The 25,422-nt window shown below is 45.0% G+C and overlaps 1 protein-coding gene across 1 annotated transcript in view; it reads left to right on the forward strand.

Moving 5' to 3' along the window:
• The first annotated feature begins 14,226 nt into the window (after positions 1-14,226).
• The window catches only part of LOC311135448 (gigaxonin-like), a 31,157-nt gene continuing 19,961 nt past the window's right edge, over positions 14,227-25,422 (forward strand). Inside the window, exon 1 of the transcript XR_014613766.1 lies at positions 14,227-14,510. The gene's annotated coding sequence lies outside the window, so the exon portion shown is untranslated. The remainder of the gene's footprint in view (positions 14,511-25,422) is intronic.

Below are 25,422 nucleotides of genomic sequence, written 5' to 3' on the forward strand. Positions count from 1 at the left end.
AGCCACCCACTGCCATAAAAGGACAACTTGGCAGGAGGTGAAGGTAAACAGTATTATTTGTGGATGCGTGCATGATGCTTTATATTATGTATTTTCCTGTTTATAAGACGGAGGAGGATTATAACAACTTTACAAGTGCACACAGCTGGCTGTTGCTTACATTACGAGTTTGGAGGTTTCAGCATATATAAACTCTGGAGTTTTTCTGAGTTTGTCTTTTTTCCTCTCCTCACAGACTATGATTCATTAAGAAATAAGCCAACATGCCCCAAAGCAGCCTATATGTATCTCTCAAGTGTTTAGACCACACACTCATCTGATATTGTACGGTGCTATTGCAGACCAGTCCGTTCATTGACCTAAAACAAAATATATGGAAATATAGCCCGCTATAAGAGTGACAAATATTTAACAGTTACAGCTTTTAAATAATATCTGTGGTGAATGCAAAAAGGAAAATAATGCGATCAATGAGCTCAGGCTATAGTCTATTTTAATGTAAGCAATTTTTTGGAAATTGTTTTGTGGACAATGAAACTACACTACCACTACTTTGGTGGTTCGGTTAGTGGCCATTATAAAATCATTGTATAACCAATAACACGTATTATTATTTTAAACAACCAATTGAGTAACTAAAAAGTTTAATTTGACAGAGAAATAGGCTATAGAGGTCACTCTTGAATGATATCAATATTGCATTGACATACACAGTGTTTAAATTGCATTGGGAGAAAGTGTTAGATACTATCTAATTATTGTATCACTGAAATGCTCCAAAGGAGTTCAGAGCAACCCTGACAAGAAAATAAGGATTACAGTTTTGGTTAAAGACAGTAGGCCTATGTCAAACCCTGGCCTATGGACCTGCTTTCCAGGAACAAAAACAAAAATACATTTGGCGACATCTAAAGGCAAGAAGGAGAATTGTGTGCTTTTTTTTGCCAATCTCTGAAAATGTGTAAATAGTTCCCACATTCACACTTTTATGTTATGGTTTTTCTGCAGTCATATTATTTTGCAGTCTTGATGCATGCTGCAGCACGAAGATGGTAGATAAGAATACCATCATTTCTAGCCTATGTTTTATGATTATTTGTTGTTTTTGCTCTGGTCCATGCAAATGCGACGGATGCGCATGCAGCTCATATGCTGCGTTCATAACAAGTGGGAAACTCGGAAAATACCACTTGTAAACTGGGAGTAATGAGTTGTGTGCATTCATGAGCTTTGAACTCAGTGTGGACATACTTGCGAACATTAGAAATGTAAACAGTTTCTCAGTCTCAAAAAATCTCAGCCATGAAAGTCTTTCAAATAACTAACACTGTTATTGCAAAACTGCCATCTGTTGGATTATCAGGAGAGTCCTGGACTTTGTTAAAGAATGGCCCCTTTGAGAATGCCAATTGGCTAATGGCAAACAAGCTGCATCAACCATAAACTAAAAGTACAGCTATGATGCGTATAAAGAAATTATAGTGTTAAAAAAACATATTAATAGTTTGTTTTTTATAAATAATGTTTTGTTGAGGCATTTAACTGCAGAAAATGTTGTTATCGAGGTAATTTCCCTAGTATGTGATGTCAGAGTTCAGCATGTGGGAGAAGTCGGAGCTCAGAGATGATAGATGAGTTTTCCACTAGTAAAAATAAAATAAAATATATTTCTCACATAAACAGTTTACAGCAGGTATAAAAGGTGCAGCGAAATGCTTATGTGCTAGCTCCCTCAACAATGCAGAACATTAATCAAAATCCAATAATAACAATGAAAAGAGTCAAGTCAGAAATAACAAGTAGTAGAATTAATAGAATAGTTAATATGGGTAGCAATAATGGACTGTATTTGTACTGTATTTATCAATATAAAGTGGATAGTGGAATCAATAGTATATATTAGAACAGTAGCGTTGACTGTGTGAGTGTGTGTATGTGTGAGCTCTGAGTGCGTGTTTGTGTGTGTGTGTGTTTGTGTGTAAGGGTTGGATGTGTGTGTATTCAGTGCAAATAATTTCTAAGGTGCATATAGTCTCTCCGGTGCTAATAGTCTCTAAGGTGCAGGTTTGTGCAGGGAGACAGCTAGGTTTAGCTTTTCAGCAGTCTGATGGCCTGGTGGTAGATGCTGTCTCGGAGCCTGTTGGTCCGAGACCCGATACTCTGATACCGCTTGCCAGATGGTAACAGAGTGAACTTTTTGGCCTTCCTCAGACACTACCGCCTGGTGTAGATGTCCAGGAGCGCAGGGAGCTTGACCCAAGTGATGTATTGGGCCGTCCGCACCATCCTCTGTAGGGTCTTCCGGTTGAGGTCGGTGCAGTTGCCATACCAGATGGTGTTGCAGCTGATCAAGATGCTCTCGATTGTGCAGCTGTAGAAATTCTTTATGATCCGAGGGCCCATGCAGAATTTCTTCAGGCGCCTGAGGTTGAAGAGGCGCTGTTGCACCTTCTTCACCATAGTGGTAGTATGGTTGGAATATGTCAGGTTCTCTGTGATGTGCACGCCGAGGAACTTGAAGCTTTCTACCCTCTCCACTGCAGCTACGTTGATGACAATAGGGGCATGCTCCTCCCCCTGTTTTCTGTAGTCCACGATCTGCTCCTTGGTTTTGCTGACATTGAGGGAGAGGCTATTTCCCTGGCACCACTGTGCCAAGGCTGTAACCTCCTCCCTGTAGGCTGTCTGCAAACTTTTATTTGGGTGTATAATTTTTTGTCGTCAGCAAACTTAATGATGGTGTTGGAGTCATGTGTGGCCACGCTGTCATGGGTGTACAGGGAATAGAGGAGGGGGCTGAGCAGCACCCCAAGGGGGCCCCCATGTTGAGGGTCAGCGTGGCGGAGGTGTTGTTTCCTACTCTCACCACCTGGGGTCTGCCTGTCAGGAAGTACAGGATTCAGTTGCAGAGGGGGGTGCTCATACCCAGGGTCTTGATCTTAGTGTCAAGCTTGGAGGGGACTACAGTGTTAAACGCTGAGCTGTAGTCGATGAACTGCATTCTCACATAGGTGTTCCTCTTGTCCAGTTGGGATTGGGCAGTGTGTAGAGCAGTGGTGTTTGCGTCATCTGTGGATCTTTTGGGGCAGTATGCAAATTAGAGTGGGTCCAGGGTGTCAGGTAATTTGGAGCTGATGTGGTCCTTGACCAACCTCTCGAAGCACTTCATGATGACAGAAGTGAGTGCTACAGGGCGATAGTCATTTAGGCAGGTTATATTAGTTTGCTTGGGTACAGGGACAATGGTGGACATCTTGAAGCATGTGGGAACCACAGACTGGAACAGGGAGAGTTTGAATATGTCCGTGAACACTCGGAGCCAGCTGGTCTGCACATGCTCTGGGGACACGGCCGGGGATGCCGTCTGCTTTACGAGTATTCACATGCTTGAAGGTCCTACTCACGTTGCCACAGAGATTGAGAGCTCACAGTCCTCTACAGCAGTGGTTCCCAAACTGTGGGTCGGCAGGGGGGGCGCAGGTTTATTTATTTTTAATTATTTAAGAAACTCAGTCCGGCTTTCAACTTACTTTTGAAAGTTGTTATAGTAGAATGCACAAGGTGCATTTTCGTAATTGGGTAGTGCATCATCAGTTTTCCTCTTGTCATGTCAGTCATTGCATACCTTAGAAAGCTATTTATAACTTGTCAGAAATGTCCAGATCAACTAGCCTATGTGAGCTAACGTTTTTTTTGTTACTTTTTTTGCCCATAGATTTTGTGGTAATGTTTGAGCCGCTCAAATATCCCAATGCTGGTTTCCCAATGCTGGAAGGGGGGCCTGAGTGAAAACATTTGGGAACCCCTCTTCTGTTGATTGCCTCGAAACGGGCATAGAAGTTGTTTAGCTCATCTGGGAGAGAGGCATCTGTTTTCGTCGCGCCGCTAGTTTTCCCGTTGTAGTCCGTGATGGTTTGTAGTCCTTGATTGGTCTCCAGAGGTTGCAGCTGGTCTTTTTGTATTCATGCATATCTTCAGAAACCCGTCTGGAGTTGAATGCATTGTTCAGTGCTCTCAGTTTTGCGCAGATGTTGCTATTTACCCACGGTTTCTGGTTCAGATATGTGAAAATAGTCATTGTTGAGACAACATCCTCTATGCATTTCTTGATAAACCCCGTGACTGAGTCTGTATGCTTGTTGATGTTATTGTCAGAGGCGACCTGGAACATTCCCCAGTCCACATGATCAAAGCAGTCTTGTAGCATAGATTCTGATTGGTCAGACCAGCGTTGAACAGATCTTACCATTGCTACTTCCTGCTTAAATTTTTGCTTGTAGACTGGCAGGAGCAGAATGGAGGCTTGGCCTGATTTGCCGAAGGAGGGCTTTGTATCAGTCTTGGAATGGAAAATAACAATGCTCCAACATATTTTTCCCGCAAATGAGGCAAGAGATGTGTTGAAGGAATTTTGGGAGAACTTTCCTTAGTCTCCAGCTACAATGAATGCGGCCTCGGGATATGACTAATAAAATTAGACTTCATTTGATCATGAAACATGCTCCTCTGCCTTTGTTTTTCCCGCAAAGTTATTTTTTCCTGTTTGCGCGTTGTATAGAAAAACCCTGCAGGCTTTATAGCCGTTTCAAGCACCTCCCCCATTAGCCAAGTCTCAGTAAAACAGATTACATTACAATCTCTAGTATCTCTCTGGTAGGACATCTGTGCTCTAAACTCGCATAGTTTATTTTCCAGAGACTGTACATTAGCATGTAATATACTAGAAAGCAGAGGGTGGTATGCCATTTTCCTTACTCTGACTAGAACGCTCTCTTACCCTTTCTACGGTGGCGTCTTTTTGAGAGGGCTCCCATGATGAATGGAACTGCTTTGGATACTCCAGACAAAGTTGAATTTGTGGTGAGTAATCGCTGATCTGATGTTCAGAAGTGCTTGTCGGTCGTAGGAAAAATAATACTAGAAACTTTCTGAGCAAATAAAATCAAAAATGAAACAAAAGACTGCAAAGTTTAAAGAAATTGCAGAAAATGACTGTTACACACATGACTGTTACATGTTAATATTAGCTAGCTTGCTATGAACCTAGCTATGAACCTCAGCTATCATAGCCGGTTGTATTGACCTCGACACTCTGAAATGGCATCAATGAAGCCTATGGATTGAGTAGAATATAATATAACTTTGTGCCAAGAATGCAAGTGTCACGCCCTGACTCTGGGGACTCTTATTAGTTGAGTCAGGGTGTGTATTTTCTATGTGGTGTAGGTCTATGATGTAAGTCTAGTGTGTCTAGATCTATGTTGGCCAGTGTGGTTCCCCATCAGAGGCAGCTGTCGCTCGTTGTCTCTGATTGGGGACCATACTTAGGCAGCCTATTGGCACTAGTGGGTTGTGGGATCTTGTTCTGTATAAGGTTTGTTGTGTTACCTTAGGACTTCACGTGTCGTTAGTTTATTGTTTTGTCGTGTGTTTATTCGTGTAAATAAACATGTTTGCATATCACGCTGCGCCTTGGTCTGACCCGTTCATCAACGTTCGTGACAGAAGATCCCACCAAACGAGGACCAAGCAGCGTGCCCAGGAAGAGCGAATAGCCATGTCACAGGTGGGCAAATGGTGGTCATGGGAGGAGATATTTGCGGGGAAAGGGCCATGGGCGAAGGTAGATGCCCAGGCAGGAGAGGTGAAACGGCGCCAACCGTGCCGACGACGGAGACCCGAGAGGCAACCCCAAGAAAATGTTGGGGGTGGGCACACGGGGTGGATGCGAGGCTACAGGAGGCTAAAAGGGAGAAGGAAAGTGTAGAGGCACGGCGAGAGGAGCTGGTTAGGCAGCAGAAGGAGCGGGGGTTAATAAAGGAACCCAGTCCCGCTCCTCGCACCAAGCAAGTGGTGCGTGTCGCCAGTCCGGTCCGGCCCATTCCTGCTCCCCGCACTAAGCCAGTGGTGCGCATCGCCAGCCCGGTCCGGCCTGTTCCTGTCCCTCGCACCAAGCCAGTGGTGTGCGTCGCCAGCCCGGTCCGGCCTGTTCCTGCTCCTCGCACCAAGCCAGTGGTGCGTGTGTCCAGTCCGGCACGGCCCATGCCTGTTCCACCAGTGCCTGGTTCGGCACCGGTCAGCTGCTCTACTCCGGAACCAGAGCAGTCCGCTCCACCGGTGCCTGATCCAGCTCCGGTCAGCTGCTCCACTCCGGAGCCAGAGCAGTCCACTCCACCGGGGTCCAGTCCAGCTCCGGTCAGCGGCTCCACTCCGGAGCCAGAGCAGTCCGCTCCACCGGTGCCTGATCCAGCTCCGGTCAGCGGCTCCACTCCGGAGCCAGAGTAGTCCGCTCCACCGGGGTACAGTTCAGATCCGGTCAGCGGCTCCAGTCCGGAGCCTGAGTAGTCCACTCCACCGGTGCCCGGTCCAGCTCCGGTCAGCGGCTCCAGTCCAGACCCAGACGTCAGCCCCTCTCCAGGTTCGGGGTCTCCCACACCAGGGTCCAGACAGGGCTTGGAGTATAGTGGGAGGAAGGAGAGGGGAAGCAGCGCGCCGAGGTCCAGACCAGACCAGGGGGGCAACAGGGAGGCGGAGAATAGGTGGTTGTCACGCCCGGAGCCGGATCCGCCTCCGAGGCGGAATGCCCACCCGGCCCCTACCCTGTTAAGTAAAGGTTATGCGGTCGGAGTCCGCACCTTTGGGGGGGGGGGGTACTGTCACGCCCTGACTCTGGGGACTCTTATTTGTTGAGTCAGGGTGTGTATTTTCTATGTGGTGTAGGTCTATGTTGTAAGTCTAGTATGTCTAGATCTATGTTGGCCGGTGTGGTTCCCAATCAGAGGCAGCTGTCGCTCGTTGTCTCTGATTGGGGCCCATACTTAAGCAGCCTATTTGCACTAGTGGGTTGTGGGATCTTGTTCTGTATAAGGTTTGTTGTGTTACCTTAGGACTTCACGTGTCGTTAGTTTATTGTTTTGTTGTGTGTTTATTCGTGTAAATAAACATGTTTGCATATCACGCTGCGCCTTGGTCTGACCCGTTCATCAACGTTCGTGACAGCAAGTCGTATATACATGTAGTTATTACCAAGCATGAGTTTCCCACACTGTAGCATTTAATATATTCACTGATCATGTACTGTACCTTGGCAAATAAAGGTATGGCTCAAGTATGAATGTCTGTAAGACATTCTTTTTCAGTCATATCCAATACCAGGAGTATCAAACTCCAGTCTTTGAATGATACTGTGTCTGCATGTATGTATTACAATTATACACTTCAACAGTGTTTACCAATCCTGGTCCTGGGACATCAATGGTTACACATTGTAACTCTGCAGGAGACTAGAACACTTTATTTTTTTGTTTTATTTAACCAGGTAAGCCAGTTGAGAACAAGTTCTCATTTACAACTCCGACCTGGCCAAGATAAAGCAAAGCAGTGCGATAAAAACAACAACACAGAGTTACATATGGGGTAAAACAAAACATAAAGTAAAAAATACAACAGAAAATATATATACAGTGTGTGCAAATGTAGCAAGTTATGGAGGTAAGGCAATAAATAGGCCATAGTGCAAAATAATTACAATTTAGTATTAACACTGGAATGATAGATGTGCAAGAGATGATGTGCAAATAGAGATACTGGGGTGCAAATGAGCAAAATAAATAACAATATGGGGATGAGATAGTTGGGTGGGCTAATTTCAGATGGGCTGTGTACAGGTGCAGTGATCGGTAAGGTGCTCTGACAACTGATGCTTAAAATTAGTGAGGGAGATAAGAGTCTCCAGCTTCAGAGATTTTTGCAGTTCGTTCCAGTTATTGGCAGCAGAGAACTGGAAGGAATGGCGGCCAAAGGAGGTGTTGGCTTTGGGGATGACCAGTGAAATATACCTGCTGGAGCGCATACTACGGGTGGGTGTTGCTATGGTGACCAATGAGCTAAGATAAGGCGGGGATTTGCCTAGCAGTGATTTATAGATGACCTGGAGCCAGTGGGTTTAGCGACGAATATGTAGTGAGGACCAGCCAACAAGAGTGTACAGGTCACAGTGGTGGGTAGTATATGGGGCTTTGGTGACAAAACGGATGGCACTGTGATAGACTACATCCAATTTGCTGAGTAGAGTGTTGGAGGCTATTTTGTAAATGACCTCGCCGAAGTCAAGGATCGGTAGGATAGTCAGTTTAACGAGGGCATGTTTGGCAGCATGAGTAAAGGAGGCTTTGTTGTTTCGAAATAGGAAGCCGATTCTAGATTTAACTTTGGATTGGAGATGCTTAATGTGAGTCTGGAAGGATAGTTTACAGTCAAACCAGACACCTAGGTATTTGTAGTTGTCCACATACTCTAGGTCAGACCCGCCGAAAGTAGTGATTATAGTCGGGTGGGCGGGTGCCAGCAGCGTTCGATTGAAGAGCATGCATTTAGTTTTACTAGTGTTTAAGATCAGTTGGAGGCTACGGAAGGAGTGTTGTATGGCATTGAAGCTCATTTGGAGGTTTGTTAACACAGTGTCCAATGAAGGGCCAGATGTATACAAAATGGTGTCGTCTGCGTAGAGGTGGATCTGAGAGTCACCAGCAGCAAGAGCGACATCATTGATATACACAGAGAAAAGAGTTGGCCCGAGAATTTAACCCTGTGTCACCCCCATAGAGACTGCCATAGGTCCAGACAACAGGCCCTCCGATTTGACACATTGAACTCTATCTGAGAAGTAGTTGGTGAACCAGGCGAGGCAGTCATTTGAGAAACCAAGGCTATTTAGTCTGTCAATAAGAATGCGGTGGTTGACAGAGTCGAAAGCCTTGGCCAGGTCGATGAAGACGGCTGCACAGTACTGTCTATTATCGATCGTGGTTATAATATCGTTTAGGACCTTGAGCGTGGCTGAGGTGCACCCATGACCAGCTCGGAAACCGGATTGCATAGCGGAGAAGGTATGGTGGGATTCGAAATGGTCTGTGATTTGTTTGTTAACTTGGCTTTCAAAAACTTTCGAAAGGCAGGGCAGGATGGATATAGGTCTGTAACAGTTTGGATCTAGAGTGTCACCACCCTTAAATGAGAAACTTAATTTCAACTAGTAGAGAATGTGAAAAGCTTTATTGAAACTTAATTATCCAAATGTTATAAATACATAATATATGCATTATAAATATTATAATTGTAATATTATAAATACAAGTTCAATCTGTACTTCAATGCACATCTGGTGTGCATTATAAAAACAGAGAGGAAGAAAGAGGAGGTGGGGAGAGAGGTGTGAGAGAGTGTCAAAGACAGAAAGGGAAAGAGATAAGAACAGATTAGCAGGGAAGACAGCATATGATTAATGAATTACAGTGCTACTAAACTTCGTATTCTCGCAGGTCATCACAATTACATAATAGTGTCTTTAGCGGTGTCTCCTAACCAGCCTTGGGCCCCCAGTTGGCCCGAGGGTTATCTTCAAGCAAGTGAGGTGGCGATGACGGGACTGGAGGTTGGCATCCTCTCTCACATCAAAACATACCTGCAGACGAGAGATGGAGAGAGATGGCATGATTAAGCCTTGTGTCTTTTTAATTCTAACACTATGTCAGTCATCATAATCATCAGGTGGTGAAATACAAAACTGACCTTGGATCATTAACTCTGGGACATCTCTATCTGTATTTTAATGTAAAGCATCTCTTTAATAATACTTCCTGTTGACCCGACCAAGTGACCCCTCACCTCTGATCATGCTGTGCCCTCTGTTTTAGGCAGTTCAGAAGCGGGACGGGTTCACCGACACAGCTGATATAACCTAGAGGATTTAGGGAGAAGGGGGGAGAGGGGTGAAGTGAGTGTCTTACTATTCTCCATGGTTGGTCCTCTTGCCTATTCTTTGAAGGTGGAAGGAGACACAGTTATACACTTGAGCCTGCTTACTGCACAATCCATTAATCAGATTGATACACAAGTGTGTAGGTGTGAGTTGTAGGGTGTCTAATTGTAAAAAAATATATATATATATGGGTGACTCTTAAAAGAGCCTGTTTTGTTTATGTGCTGACATCACCCTTACCTGAACAGCACCCTCACCTGAGAAGTAGAAATCAAAGGGAGATAAACTGGTAATTGAATAACTGCAGTTGACATAGCTAAGTAAATGGAAGAATACTCTTATTGAAATGTGGGTGGCTCTTAAAAGAGCCTTTGATCCTTGACTTCGGCGATGTCATTTACAAAATAGCCTCCAACACTCTACTCAGCAAATTGGATGTAGTCTATCACAGTGCCGTCCGTTCTGTCACCAAAGCCCCATATACTACCCACCATTGTGACCTGTACGCTCTCGTTGGCTGGCCCTCACTACATATTCGTCGCCAAACCCACTGGCTCCAGGTCATCTATAAATCCCTTCTAGGCAAATCCCTGCCTTATCTTAGCTCATTGGTCACCATAGCAACACCCACCCGTAGTATGCGTTCCAGCAGGTATATCTCACTGGTCATCCCCAAAGCCAACACCTCCTTTGGTCGCCATTCCTTCCAGTTCTCTGCTGCAAATGACTGGAACGAACTGCAAAAATCTCTGAAGCTGGAGACACTTATCTCCCTCACTATCTTTAAGCATCAGTTGTCAGAGCAGCTTACCGATCACTGCACCTGTACATAGCCCATCTGTAATTAGCCCACCCAACTACCTCATCCCCATATTGTTATTTACATTGTTATTTATTTTGCTCATTTGCACCACAGTATCTCTATTTGCACATCATCTTTACATTTAACATTTTAGTCATTTAGCAGACACTCTTATCCAGAGCGACTTACAGTTAGTGAGTGCATACATTTTCATTCTTCTGCACATCTATCACTCCAGTGTTAATACTAAATTATAATTGTAATTATTTTGCACTATGGCCTATTTATTGCCTTACCTCCATAACTTACTACATTTGCACACACTGTATATAGATTTCGAAGAAGTAGGATTGACTCCCATGCTGCGTTGTTGGTCCCCATCTGTGCAACATCCTACAGAGCAGCAGACCTCTGGCACACGGCAGAGAGCTGCAGGTCCCCTCATAGTCCTTGTGTCCATCCTCATGAAGTTATGCAGGACACAGGTAGCCTTCACACACGCCTGAATTCCCCCACGAGGCAGTCCTAGATGGCCCTGGTCACACTCGCGACAATGTACCAAGCCGTGCAGTGCCCTACACGGTAACTGTAGGCAATCGTTTTGAAAGAATCTCCAGTTGCAAGGTATCTGTCGGAATATGGAAGATAATGTCATTACTAGACTTTTACATCACCTGGTCATTGTGGATTACTAAAGTATAATATCTCTTATAACAAATCATGATAACATTGGATAGCTAGGACACGGGAGGATCTTGTCAATGATCTCAAGGCAGCTGGGACCATAGTCACCAAGAAAACAATTGGTAACACACTATGCCGTGAAGGACTGAAATCCTGCAGCGCCCGCAAGGTCCCCCTGCTCAAGAAAGCACATATACAGGGCAGTCTGAAGTTTGCCAATGAACATCTGAATGATTCAGAGGAGAACTGAGTGAAAGTGTTGTGGTCAGATGAGACCAAAATTGAGCTCTTTGGCATCAACTCAACTTGCCGTGTTTGGAGGAGGAGGAATGCTGCCTATGACCCCAAGAACACCATCCCCACCGTCAAACATGGAGGTGGAAACATTATGCTTTGGGGGTGTTTTTCTGCTAAGGGGACAGGACAACTTCACTGCATCAAAGGGACGATGGACGGGGCCATGTATCGTCAAATCTTGGGTGAGAACCTCCTTCCCTCAGCCAGGGCATTGAAAATGGGTCGTGGATGGGTATTCCAGCATGGCAATGACCCAAAACACACGGCCAAGGCAACAAAGGAGTGGCTCAAGAAGAAGCACATTAAGGTCCTGGAGTGGCCTAGCCAGTCTCCAGACCTTAATCCCATAGAAAATCTGTGGAGGGAGCTGAAGGTTCGAGTTGCCAAACGTCAGCCTTGAAACCTTAATGACTTGGAGAAGATCTGCAAAGAGGAGTGGGACAAAATCCCTCCTGAGATGTGTGCAAACCTGGTGGCCAACTACAAGAAACGTCCGACGTCTGTGATTGCCAACTAGGGTTTTGCCACCAAGTACTAAGTCATGTTTTGCAGAGGGGTCAAATACTTATTTCCCTCATTAAAATGAATATCAATTTATAACATTTTTGACATGTGTTTTACTGGATTTTTTTATTGTTAATCTGTCTCTCACTGTTGAAATAAACCTACCATTGAAATTATAGACTGATCATGTCTTTGTCAGTGGGCAAACGTACAAAATCAGCAGGGGATCAAATACTTTTTTCCCCTCAATGTATCAAGGATAGCATCACAAATGAATACATAAATACCAGTTGAAACTTGATGAGTTGATCACTTGAATCAGCTGTGTAGTGCTAAGGCAAAAACTAAAATGTGCACCCCTTTGAGACCCCAGGACCGGGACAGAGAACCACTGCTCTTCATTGGGACCTCTTCATCTGCAGACAGGCTTTCACAGCTCTCTGTATCTGAGAACAGAAAACATCACAAGAAACAGGTTTCATTATACTCATATTAGACAGCACTGAATATTATGTTGCTATTATCTCTGTCCTGAGTTTTTCTTTCTAGGGACTGGAACTACACAAAAGTACCTGCCCTATCCAGAATAGCCTGCTCTCTCCCTTCTTTGACAGCTGGAGCTGCTATCCTTTCACCCTCTTCCATGGCTGTTAGCTAGCTACTTACAAATGCATTTAGAGTTTCTGTTTTTAATTTACAATGATAAATACTTCAAGATAGCTAGCTAATATGAAGTTACGTAGCTGGAGCTAATATGAAATTAGATAGCTAAGTGAATTAAATATGACCAGCTACCTATCTACTGTATACAGTATTTAAAGTTGGCTAGCTAGCTACGTTAGCAGCTCATTTGAGTTAGACTGCACTGTAGCTAGCTAGCTAATAATACATATATTTTTTTTACATTTTCAAGATGTATTTACTTACTTGAATAGGTTATCTCAGCCATGTGGATGATTGGAGACAGGGCAACAAAGTTTGTTTGTCACCAGAGCGGTTTAGAGCGTATTACTATTTACCTGTGAATACATTATTAAACGGCGAATGGATTAAACTATTTACCCATTTAATAACCAAACCTTCATACAAACTTGCTACGCTGAATTCTTGACTCACAGTCGAATGTGCTGCTATTTGCTGCCTGCACACCCACAAGCGAGCCACTCTGGGCGGCAGGGGGCAATTTAGAGAGTACTAATGTACGGTTGGTAAAGTAAGGGTATACTGTAGCTTTAAAACACTAAAGTGCGTTATGGGTAACGTAGTAAGTTAACTTTCGTTTTTTATGCAATTGTTGTGGTGGCGTAGATGTAGCCGAACTGTGAATCATGCATTTTTTGCTCTGTTAGCCCACTATTTTATTTTGTCATACAGACTACCTCACATGGTGTACAAGTTTAATAAATGTCAACTACTTCAGTGGAATTCCAAGACTAAATCGTCATTAGCAGCGGATAAGATCCCCAAATGTGGGAATTACCCCAGAGCATCCGTCAATTGCTCTGGCCCTGGAGCTAAGTCTGGAGGCGATGCAGGAAAGGTAACACTGGGGGCTCGTCCGGGATTTATCCTGCCTGCATCGGTAAGTTATTCACATTCTACCGGAATATCAAAAGTGAAATCAACCTAAAAAATAATAATCAGACTTTCACGAGGTAACGGCTAACGAAGTCAATCATCATTGTCCGAGTAGTGGATGACGTTCTAGCTAAAGTTGTGAAATGGTGGCTACACACAGGAAATCTGTTACGAGAAAGAATTCGCTTGAGGATTCGACGTGCAACTCAAACCCATTCATTTCGCTAACTATAGTGAATAAAGACATGCAATCACAAATCTCATTTGCCAACTGGATGAACGAATTTGATGTTGCAAATGCTAACTAACAGTAACTGCAATCCATTTATGGCAAGTTCAGATGTAGCTAATATGCAGCCAGCCGCAGCTAATATGGCTGACTAGTGCTGTAAGTCAAAGATGTCTCCTCAATGGCCAAGGAGAGAAACCAATCCATTCAAGTCTCATGTGAAAAAAGGAAATGTGGGTGACAGTGGAATCGAATCACAGCTAAGTCACAACCAAAACTATGCCAGCAGGCATGCTAGATGCTCACCTGAAAATGCTATCTCTGGAAATGTGTTTCAACCAACTACAGAAATGCTTTTTATGCAATTGTTGTGGTGGCGTAGATGTAGCCGAACTGTGAATCATGCATTTTTTGCTCTGTTAGCCCACTATTTTATTTTGTCATACAGACTACCTCACATGGTGTACAAGTTTAATAAATGTCAACTACTTCAGTGGAATTCCAAGACTAAATCGTCATTAGCAGCGGATAAGATCCCCAAATGTGGGAATTACCCCAGAGCATCCGTCAATTGCTCTGGCCCTGGAGCTAAGTCTGGAGGCGATGCAGGAAAGGTAACACTGGGGGCTCGTCCGGGATTTATCCTGCCTGCATCGGTAAGTTATTCACATTCTACCGGAATATCAAAAGTGAAATCAACCTAAAAAATAATAATCAGACTTTCACGAGGTAACGGCTAACGAAGTCAATCATCATTGTCCGAGTAGTGGATGACGTTCTAGCTAAAGTTGTGAAATGGTGGCTACACACAGGAAATCTGTTACGAGAAAGAATTCGCTTGAGGATTCGACGTGCAACTCAAACCCATTCATTTCGCTAACTATAGTGAATAAAGACATGCAATCACAAATCTCATTTGCCAACTGGATGAACGAATTTGATGTTGCAAATGCTAACTAACAGTAACTGCAATCCATTTATGGCAAGTTCAGATGTAGCTAATATGCAGCCAGCCGCAGCTAATATGGCTGACTAGTGCTGTAAGTCAAAGATGTCTCCTCAATGGCCAAGGAGAGAAACTAATCCATTCAAGTCTCATGTGAAAAAAGGAAATGTGGGTGACAGTGGAATCGAATCACAGCTAAGTCACAACCAAAACTATGCCAGCAGGCATGCTAGATGCTCACCTGAAAATGCTATCTCTGGAAATGTGTTTCAACCAACTACAGAAATGCTGTATACTCCATGCACTAACCCTTTCAACTCTGCCAACCACAGACTATGCAGCGAGTACACCTGTAGATGCTGCTTACTCCCATTACCCACGCAGGATGCCAGCAGCTCTGCCCTCCACTCCAGCCATGACTCCTGTGGAAAACCACCACTCACAGTCACAGGACAGCTATGGATGTATCCGGTGTGATGCTCTGCCCACTGAAGGTAATGAAATGTACTGTTATGAAAATGAACAGTCTCGCCCCAGGCGAGCAAGATCCAGTTCACATGGCAGGCAGCCCCGACGAGTACATTATGATATCGCATCTGACAGTGAGGACGAATACGCTACTCAGAAGTAGAGGATCCCCACTCTACGACCAGGTCAGTTTGATGGTTCGGGCTCATGGAAAGAGTTCTTACATCGCTTTGAGAGCTGTGCTAGAGCTAATCACTGGTCAGAAAGGACAATGTCATCCAGCTGAGATTCTGTTTAGTGGGCGCTGCAGCGGCTGTGGTCCACAAGAACCCTAGGTCTTCCCGTTGGGACTACTCACACATAGTGGGGGGAGGTGGACTTGGCAAACGGGCCAGCATCGGAGTATGCAGCTGCCATTGGCATTGAGTTGAGGCAGAGAGTGCGCAAACCAGGTGAATCACTGCATGTATTCAGAGATTACATTTATGAGAAAGTGTCCATTGTGTATGCAGATCGCTCTGAGGGAGAACCAGGACTCCATCAGTGTGGATGTTTTCACTAACGCCATGGGAGACGCCGGCATTGTGCAGAAGCTACTGGAGAAGCATCCACGCACATTGGCATGAGCCTACGAGTTGCCCACAGGTACAAAACCACCAAGCGAGCAGCTAACAGTGTTACTCAACTAAAGCAGTCTGGTGTGCGAACTACAGAGACGGAGAGCCAGAGCAGCATGCATCGACCACAGCGAAGATGAAGGCGAGAGTTGGACGTCACCACCTGTAGAGCGGAGTCAGAAACCTCAAGTCCAGCTTCAAGCCACACAAACCAAAGACTGGTGAGCGCAAAAATACAAATTGGAACGAAATCAGATGCCACAACTGCCATTGGACACATGAGACAGAGCTGTCCATAACCAAGAAAGCCAGCCAAGCCGCGGGCAGTCCCCGAATTGCCCAATTCCACGAAAGCCAAAACACACGTGCTGTTCTCAGTGTCAAGGGCACAGGTCCCGAAATGTGTATCCACCTACTAATGTACGACATGGAGGTATGTGCTCTTTTGGACAGCGGGGCACAGAGAAATGTGCTGCCTTGGCGCTGTTACGACACCATTCACCCAGACGTTATACCTCCACTCCAGCTATAGACTGTGCAGTCTCTGCAGGGCATTGGTCCTGTAAATGTCAAAGTCTTTGGAGAAGTTCACCTGCCCATTCAGGTTGGTACCCGTACAGTGAGTGTTAACTTCATCGTTGCAGATGTGGCGGAGAACACCGAGCACGCCTTGTTTTCGGCAGCCAGAGGATTGTGCTGTTTGGTGAACAGGTGCCCTACTTCAACCCAAAGAACAGTTGTAAGAATAGCACGCACAGCCGTTCTCGAATCAGGGTGTGAGTACATCGTGCCGGGGAACGCACACTTCCGTGAACCTGTCCTAGGCGATGTGATGCTGAGCCCAACTAAAGGATTCACTGAGAAGCATTGTCTACTGGTGGCACGGGTTGTGGTTGGCGCACAGGCCAATAACCAAATCCGATCAGGCTCTACAACCCAGGAACAGAGTCAGTGAAAGTAAAGAAGGGTGCTATCGCCGGATTCCTCCAGGCAGCAGATGTTGTTCAGCCTACTGATATTTCTTCCATGTCACCACAAACTAGTCTCGTCTCCTCAGCTGTTCCTGCTCACTTACAGTCGGTGTATACGGAGAGCTCTGCTGCGCTAAGTGCAGGTGAACATTGTGGGCTGGCTCAACTCCTTAGTGCCTACGGGGACGTCTTCTCTACTGGACCCACTGGTCGCACTAGTCTTGTACAGCATGACATTCAGACGTTGCCTGGGCCACCTGTGAAGCAGCAACCGCGGCGGATGGCATTTGAAAAGCAGCTCAATGCAGACCAGCAGATCCAGCACAGTCTTTGAAACTGGAGTAGCCTCTCCAAGCCACGGCAGCTGGGCTTCACCAATAGTCATGGTACGCAAAAAGGACCAGACATACAGTCTGTGTGTGGACTACAGGGCTCTAAATGAGAGTACTGTTAAGGATGCATATCCACTTCCTCGTATCCAAGACATTCTAGATACCCTGTCAATGGCCAAATGGTTTAGCACTTTGGACTTAGCGTCAGGCTACTGGCAGGTAGAGCTTACTCCCAGGGCCCATAAGGCGGCCGCTTTCTGCAGCAGGAATGGCCACTGAGTGGAATGTGATGCCTTTTGGGCTCTGCAACGCACCAGCGACGTTTCAACGTCTAATGAACCGCGTCCTGGCTGGAATGCAATGGGAGACCTGCCTAGTATATCTACATGACATCATCATCCTGGGAAGGGATGTCATGGAGATGCTCCAACGCCTGACACAAGTGTTCGATCGGCTACGCCAAGCCAACCTGAAATTGAAACCCTCCAAGTGCTGTCTCTTCCGCCGACAGGTAACCTACCTTGGACACATCATTTCCGAACACGACATCGCCACAGATCCCCAGAAAATTCTGAAAGTCCAAGAATGGCCCCAGCCTACCTGTGTTTCAGGAGTCTGTCAGTTCGTCGGCCTCGTACTACCGACGTTTTGTCAAAGATTTTGCTGCTGTAGCCAAGCCCCTTCATGAGCTTACAAAGAAGCATGCTCGTTTCCGGTGGATGCCAGAGTGCCAGGAGGAGTTCAAAGAATTAAAGAAGCTACTCACCACCGCGCCCGTCTTGGGCTATCCACTCGACAGCAGCGACCTCATCCTCGATACAGAGGCCAGCAGCTTCGGCATTGGAGCTGTCTTGTCCCAAATGCAGGACGGTGAGGAACGCGTACTAGCGTATGGGAGCCGGTGGCTGTCCTCCACCGAGCAAACTATTGTACCACACGGAGGAAGCTACTGGCAGTAGTGGAGTTCACTACACACTTCCGTCAATACCTGCTTGGAAGACCCTTCATCATGCACACCGACCACAGCAGCCTAGAGTGGCTCATAAGGATAACGAAACCAGAAGGTCAACTGGCGAGGTGGCTCGAGAAGCTTGGGGAGTATAGCTTCAAGGTCTTACATCGTCCAGGACGCCACCACGAAAATGCTGATGTCCAGGAGGCCCTGCCGCCAGACTTGCCCCTGCACTATACAGGACCCTACCGAGAACAATGACTGTTTCAGGCACCAGGAAGTGCAGTGTGACCTCGGCCCCAGCATAGCTGATTACGCTGTGGAAGCTACTTCTATGGAGCTCCGCTCAGTGGGGGTAGGAAAAGACCCCAGCCTACAGCCTGCACTCCCTGGAGCTTCTGGAGCTACCTTCGATGTGGAGTCGGGTCATCGGAACAGTGAAGATGACACGTTGGATGTGGAAAAGATTTGATTCACCGACGCAAGTGACACTGTTCTGAACCATGGATGGACTACTGAGGAATTACGTCAAGCTCAGATGGCTGACTCTGACATGGGCCCTGTCAAGAGATGGCTTGAGGAAGGACAGGAACGCCCATCGTGGGGGGATGTGTCGCCTTTCGGGCCAGTGACTAAGGCCTATTGGAGCCAGTGGAAGAGACTGTATGTCAAGGACGGCACTCTCTTACGGCGCTTCTACGGTACAGAAGGTGCAGTGTTTTACCCACAGATACTCCTACCTCGTGTGTTCCGGTCGGACATCATGAAGCAGATGCATGACGGCCCAGGAGGCGGTCACTTTGGTGTGGAACGCACACTTGCTCGGCTGCAGACATGATACTACTGGTACCGAATGAGACAGGATGTCACACTATGGTGTCGTACATGTACCAGCTGTGCCGCTAAAGCCAGACCTTCGAGGAAGCCCCAAGCACCTATGGGCACTGTCCGCGTGGGAGTACCTATGGAGAGGATCGCCATTGATCTCATTGGCCCCATGAACGAGACAGAACGCTACAATCGCTACATATTGGTGGTTCAAGACTATTTCACAAAGTGGGTGGAAGCCTACTACCCTCTGCCCAACGATCAAGCCGTGAGAGTGGCTGAAGTTCTGACAGCTGAATGGGTGTGTCGCTATGGAGCCCCACAGACACTCCACAGCAATCAAGGCTCCAACTTCAAGTCTGAAGTCTTCCAAAGAATGTGTGAACTGTTAGGAATCGAAAAAGACTCGCACAACCCCTTTCAGACCGCAATCTGACGGCCAAGTCGAAATATTTAATGCCACTACAGAAGATCTTAGCCACCACCACAGAACATTGTTATTGGGACTGGGACCTCATGATTCCATTCGCCGTGATGGCCTATAGTGCAACAAAGCACAGCTCAACAGGGTTCACTCCGAACATGATGCTCTTTGGAAGAGAAGTAACAGAACCCATCGACCTGGTGGCTGGCTTGCCACCCGATCATGAGCACGCCAAGACCTCTCCACAGTATGTTGCACAGCTATGAGACAGATTGGAACTTACTCACCAGATTGCAAGGGAAGCGCTGGGTCAGTCTGTGGAGCGTGCCAAAAAGCAGTATGACAAGAATGTCGCGAGGACACACTACAACGTTGGTGACACAGTATGGTACTTAATTAAAGGAAAAAGCGGGTGCGGAACAAAGTTAGGAAGTTCCTACCATCCTATGAGGGTCCTTACTTCATACTGGGACAGCTGGACAACTTGGTTTACCGGATCCAAAAGAGTCCAAGAACAAAGGTGAAGGTTGTTCATTACGACAAACTCAAGCCGCACAACTCCTGCACGACTCTAGACAACAGCTGGGTGTTCACACGGCAAAGCGTGGCAACCTGCAGAGGTCCTGTCGCCTGAACTGGATGCAGGCCTTCACGACTCTGATCTGGATCTACCCAACCTGTTCATGGACGATCAAAACAGTGACAATGGCAGTGAGAAGGACGCAGTGCTTGCTTCTGATACCACCTCTTTTGTGAGTAGGTCTGCAACACCAGATGGAGTTCAGTCTAGTGGGGGTAGCATAATGCAACAAGGCCAAGCATGGACTGTTACTCACCCTGCCTTGGGTCAGACACCCTCAGGGAGGCCAAAGAGGAAGAAAAGACCACCTAACAGATTAGGTGATTGGGTGGCTCCTTGATTTTGAACTGAACTGTAACATACAAACTGTTCTGGGACATAAAAAAAGGCTCTTGTTTATTGCTGCATTATTGTTGCTGAGCATTGAAAACAAAGAAAAAAGAACAAAACACACAATTGTGACAGTTTTATATTCTATGCATTGAGACGTGGGCCATTTATGTTTTGGGAACTGTGTTATTTTGTATGGGAAGAAAGCCAGGTATTTTTGCAAACAGAAAGTAACATTCTTGAAATAGAACAGTTGTTGTAAGTTGCAAGTGTTAACCTTTTTCCTTTTCAGGAGAGATAAATTGGGGTCCTGCATTCACACTGGAATTACATGTGCAAGCCCCATAATGGACTGTTAGGTACTGGAACCACTGGCTTACCTTCCTTTCTCTAGGTATCGTCATCTTAAACCAACAGCTCTTGTATTGTGCTACCCGCCGCTCCATGTGCTTTTGGGCAATTAGGGAATATGGACTGTGGTTATGGACTGTATAGACTATTTGCTCCGTCAAGTGGAGTTATTACTGAACAGGACAAGTTCAGAGGACTTTGTTGACTGAAAATAATAAAAAGATAAAAACACTTTCAAGAGACCAAAGGGGTAACATGTCTAATGTCCATGTAACTGAAATGAAACCATTGGGTGTTGTGCCTTTATATGAGTGTTGGAGTGGTGTTAGGTCTAATCCCCATCCAGAGTGGGGGTAGTGTTGGTAAAGTAAGGGTAAAGCTTTAAAACACTAAAGTGCATTATTGGTAACGTAGTAAGTTAACTTTCGTTTTTATGCAATTGTTGTGGTGGCGTAGATGTAGCCGAACTGTGAGCCACACTCTTTTTGCTCCGTTAGCCCACTATTTTATTTTGTCATACAGACTACCTCACATGGTGTACAAGTTTAATAAATGTCAACTACTTCAGTGGAATTCCAGGCTAACATTAGCAGCAGATTAGATCCTCAAATGTGGGAATTACCCCATTGCTCTGGCCCTGGAGCTAGCAAGTGAAGGCTCCCCTGAGCCGCCCCGACTACGGTCTAGAGGCGAGGCAGGAAAGTAACAGTACACAAGCCGAGCCATTAGCAATGTTTTTTTGGGGGCCATGGTTTCGGTCTAGAAGCACTGTGTTGACTGCTCCAAGCAGTCTTGCTTCGGTATTGCAGTTTAACTGAAGCCTGGCCCAGAAAGACAATTTCCATAGATGGCCAAATAGAGAAGTCAGATTTGAAAATTCCTAAGAAGACACTTTAGTCATCACCTTTATGCACAAAACCGCCATTGAATTATTAAAATAATTGTCGCTGAGGCGCACAGCCAAAGATATTACATTTGGTGTTCATCCAATGTCTGTCATGTTTTTGGATTAAGTGATGACGTCGTCGGTGCTCACGCTTTTCCCTGTGTGCACGGAGTCCTAGTGCGCATGTGATGCTGGTCCGTATAAACCCGATGCCACCTGGATATAGACTGTCCATGAATCGGCGTATGCGAACGTGAGTAGGTTACCAGAGGGTGAGCTTGAGTCGGTTAAAAATGGCGTAAAAAATGGAGATGGTTTGTTAAAGAAGAATGGTAGAAAGTGTAAGCAGAGTGAGTTGAAGACAGGAGGAGAAATGGAAGTGAATGAGGGCGAGGTATCGGAGGTGGTAGGTGTGGTGAAGTTCTCGGAGCTCAAGGCTTGCACCGAGGGTCAGGATAAAGACGAGTCTGTGACAGTAGGAGTGACGTTTTTGGAAAAAGTGGACCCTTGCCTTTTGGCTGATCCATTTGTGGTTTCAGGGTGGGTGAAAACAGAGTTGGGTGCTGTGGAATGGGTGAGGGTAAACAGAAGTGGTCTTGTTATAATTGTTTGTGTTTCTGCTGGTCAGAGGGAGCAGGCGCTCCGCATTAAACAAATGGGGGAAAGAGATGTAAATTGTTTTGCTCTCAAAAAAAGGGCGCCATTGAAAGGAGTGATTACTGGGGTAGTGGTAAATGTGAAAGTCGTTGTCTGTCCTTTTGAGTTTTGATGTTGAGTCTTTGCCAGACAAAGTGATGTTAGGATATAAGTTATCCTGTACGAGCTTAATGTGCCGAATACATTCCGTTGTTACAGGTGTCAAGCTTATGGGCATGTGGCAGCAGTGTGTAGGAGGGCACGAGACAAAGGAATGTGTAGCATTGGGGACAGTAGTGGTATGTGGTAATTGTAGGGATGCCCATGGGGCTAAGGATCAGAAATGTCCAGTGCGAGAGAGGCAGGTTGAGGTTTCCAGTGTAAGAGTAGTGCAGAAGTTGTCATATGCTGAGGCAGTGAAGAAAGTAGAGGAAGATGGGTCAAGGGGGAGGGAACCTGAGAGGGGTGGTGTGAGTATTAGATCTGTACCAGTACAGAGGGATAGGCCAACAAGTGATATACGTTTCAGTAAGATTGAATTTTTAGCATTTATAGCAATGGTTATCAACTGTACTGCAGGGATGGAACGTAAGTCGCAGAAAATTGAGGTTGTGGTGGCAGCTGCAGAGAGGTATTTGGATGTGCGAGACTTGACATGAGAAGAGTTACAGGGTGTGTTAAGTGGTGGTGTCCCATCCTTTCAGGCTGTTGGCCTGAAGTAGGACTAAATAGATTTAAATAGTGGAGTAGGGTGTTTTTTTGTGTGTTTTATTTAGTGTAGTGTTAGATGGTAGGGTATTTGTTAGATTTTTTTCAAGCAAAGTATAAGGGAGTTATACTCCAGTCTAGTAGGTGGCGGTAATGCAACATTTATTGGATGCCAACCGCCGTTAAACCTCGTAGAAGAAGAGTAGGTTACCTTGAAAACAACGGTCTGACATCTTGGACGCAGTCTCCAGTTCTTATTATACCTCAGTAATTCAGCCCCATTCAACAATATTGTGTGCTTCAAATTCAAATACGCCATCGGGAGTTTTCCACAGTGCTGACGTCATCCATGTGTTCCTATCTATGTGTTCATATCTACTGGTTTGAATGTCTATGGACTAATCAGACAAGCCTGGACCAGAGCAGCCCCCTAGCTCTGAAGTTTAGTTATTATTATTAATTTGCTAGATTCTTATAAAAAATTAATCAAAATTAATCAAAATGTCTTCAGCAGCAGTGTGAAGTCAGTGCTTTGAATAGTAGCTTTAAACCTCTAGTTTTTCTTCCAGTAGTTTAACTGTAGGTTGCTAGCTGTTTGAAGTCCTAAAACCCGAATATCCATCCCTATGGGGAAAATGAATGGGGAAGAATAGGGTTTTGGGATAAACGCTGAAAATAAGGTCTAAACACAGGTTTAGGAGATCTTATACGTTTGTTCTATGACATAATATGTCAGTTGACATGACCTTTATGAATTATGAAGCCTTTGTGCTTTATGTGCTTATTTGTCATTACATAAATGCTTCAAAATGCACAAAAAAATTAAGTTAGCTGATGAACATTATCTCATAGAACAAAACATATAAGATCTCCTAAGCCTGTGTTTACCACAGACCTTATTTTCAGCGTTTATCCAAACACCCTCCAAAAACGCCATTCATTTCCCCATAGCAACGAAGCGTCCAACAAACCATGGCAGAGTTAGTGCCTACAAAAAGATGGCATTACTATTTCTCTCTATATGCAATTAACGTCAGATTTGACTTTTCGTAGCAGGTTAGGAGAATTTACGCAGCAGGTTATTAGAATTAACGTAGCAGGTTATGAGAATTAGGTTAAGGTTAGGAAAAGGGTCAACTTTTGACATTCATTTGACAAAAGCTGGATCCCTTCTAGCCTTGACAGCAGTAATCTATGGAGCACCAAACATGCCATAATTAGAATTAAATGAATAAATGCACACACAAAAATAAAATACATGAAATAAATGCACGTATGAATAGATAAATACATAATTAAATAAATGGATGAATGAATGCACACATATAATTATTTAATTAATGAATCCCACTTTCTTTAATTTGATTAATTTATATTATTTAATTTATTTATGTATTTCTTCCTCCAATATGATAATGAGGGGGTGTCAAGCAAACTTGTGTAGGTGGTATCTAACACACCATTGGTTGATCAATGCCACGGCACGTTGCTCGATTGCATTTGCTTGGGCTGCGTTCAGTATGACAGAATGGTGTTTAAAGACCATGTTTCACATTGGCACCCCTGAAACAATAATGTGTAGCGCATATAGCTATGTATCAATATGAAATTTGCTGAGTAGAGCGTTGGAGGCTATTTTGTAAATAACATTGCCAAAGTCAAGGATCGGTAGGATAGTCAGTTTTACGAGGGCATGTTTGGCAGCATGAGTGAAGGAGCCTTTGTTGCGAAATAGGAAGCAGATTCTAGATTTAACTTTGGATTGGAGATGCTTAATGTGAGTCTGGAAGGAGAGTTTACAGTCTAACCAGACACCTAGGTATTTGTAGTTGTCCACATATTCTAAGTCAGACCCGCCGAGAGTAGTGATTCTAGTCGGGCGGGCGGGTGCAAGCAGCATTTGATTGAAGAGCATGCATTTAGTTTTACTAGCTTTTAAGAGCAGTTGGAAGCTACGGAAGGAGTGTTGAATGGCATTGAAGCTCGTTTGGAGGTTTGTTAACACAGTGTCCAATGAAGGGCCAGATGTATACAAAATGGTGTCGTCTGCGTAGAGGTAGAGGTGTAGAAGCGGTTTGGCTGCAAAATTAGGTCTCAACAATCCAGGCATCTAAGATAGCAGCTAGCTACCTACAGTCAAATAAGGAAGAGCATGTTGTCATAATGGAATAATTCCCCTATGTGAAGCTAGCCACTACGGATTAGCCAGAATAGTGGAATTTGCTGTTCACCTTAGCAATTGTTAGTGAGATGAGATGTGATGCCATAATATAAATAATCTTAGCTTGCTATAAATGCACATGTATGCCATGTAATTTGTCATAGCCATTATCACAAAATGGCATGCATACTTTTAATCAGATCTATTGCATTTACAGACATGAATGTGAAGTAGGCAAACTGATACATTAATCCTAAATACAAATACCAGGTTGAGGCTTTCTACCAGCAGGAACATGGAGCACTGTGTCAGTAAGTCATGATATTGTTTTCCTTTACTTTGCATGATACTAGGGAGGAGGCCCTGGGCTAGTGGGAG

The sequence above is a fragment of the Coregonus lavaretus genome (assembly GCF_964263955.1).
Source record: "Coregonus lavaretus genome assembly, chromosome: 9".
Classification (NCBI taxonomy): domain Eukaryota; kingdom Metazoa; phylum Chordata; class Actinopteri; order Salmoniformes; family Salmonidae; genus Coregonus; species Coregonus lavaretus.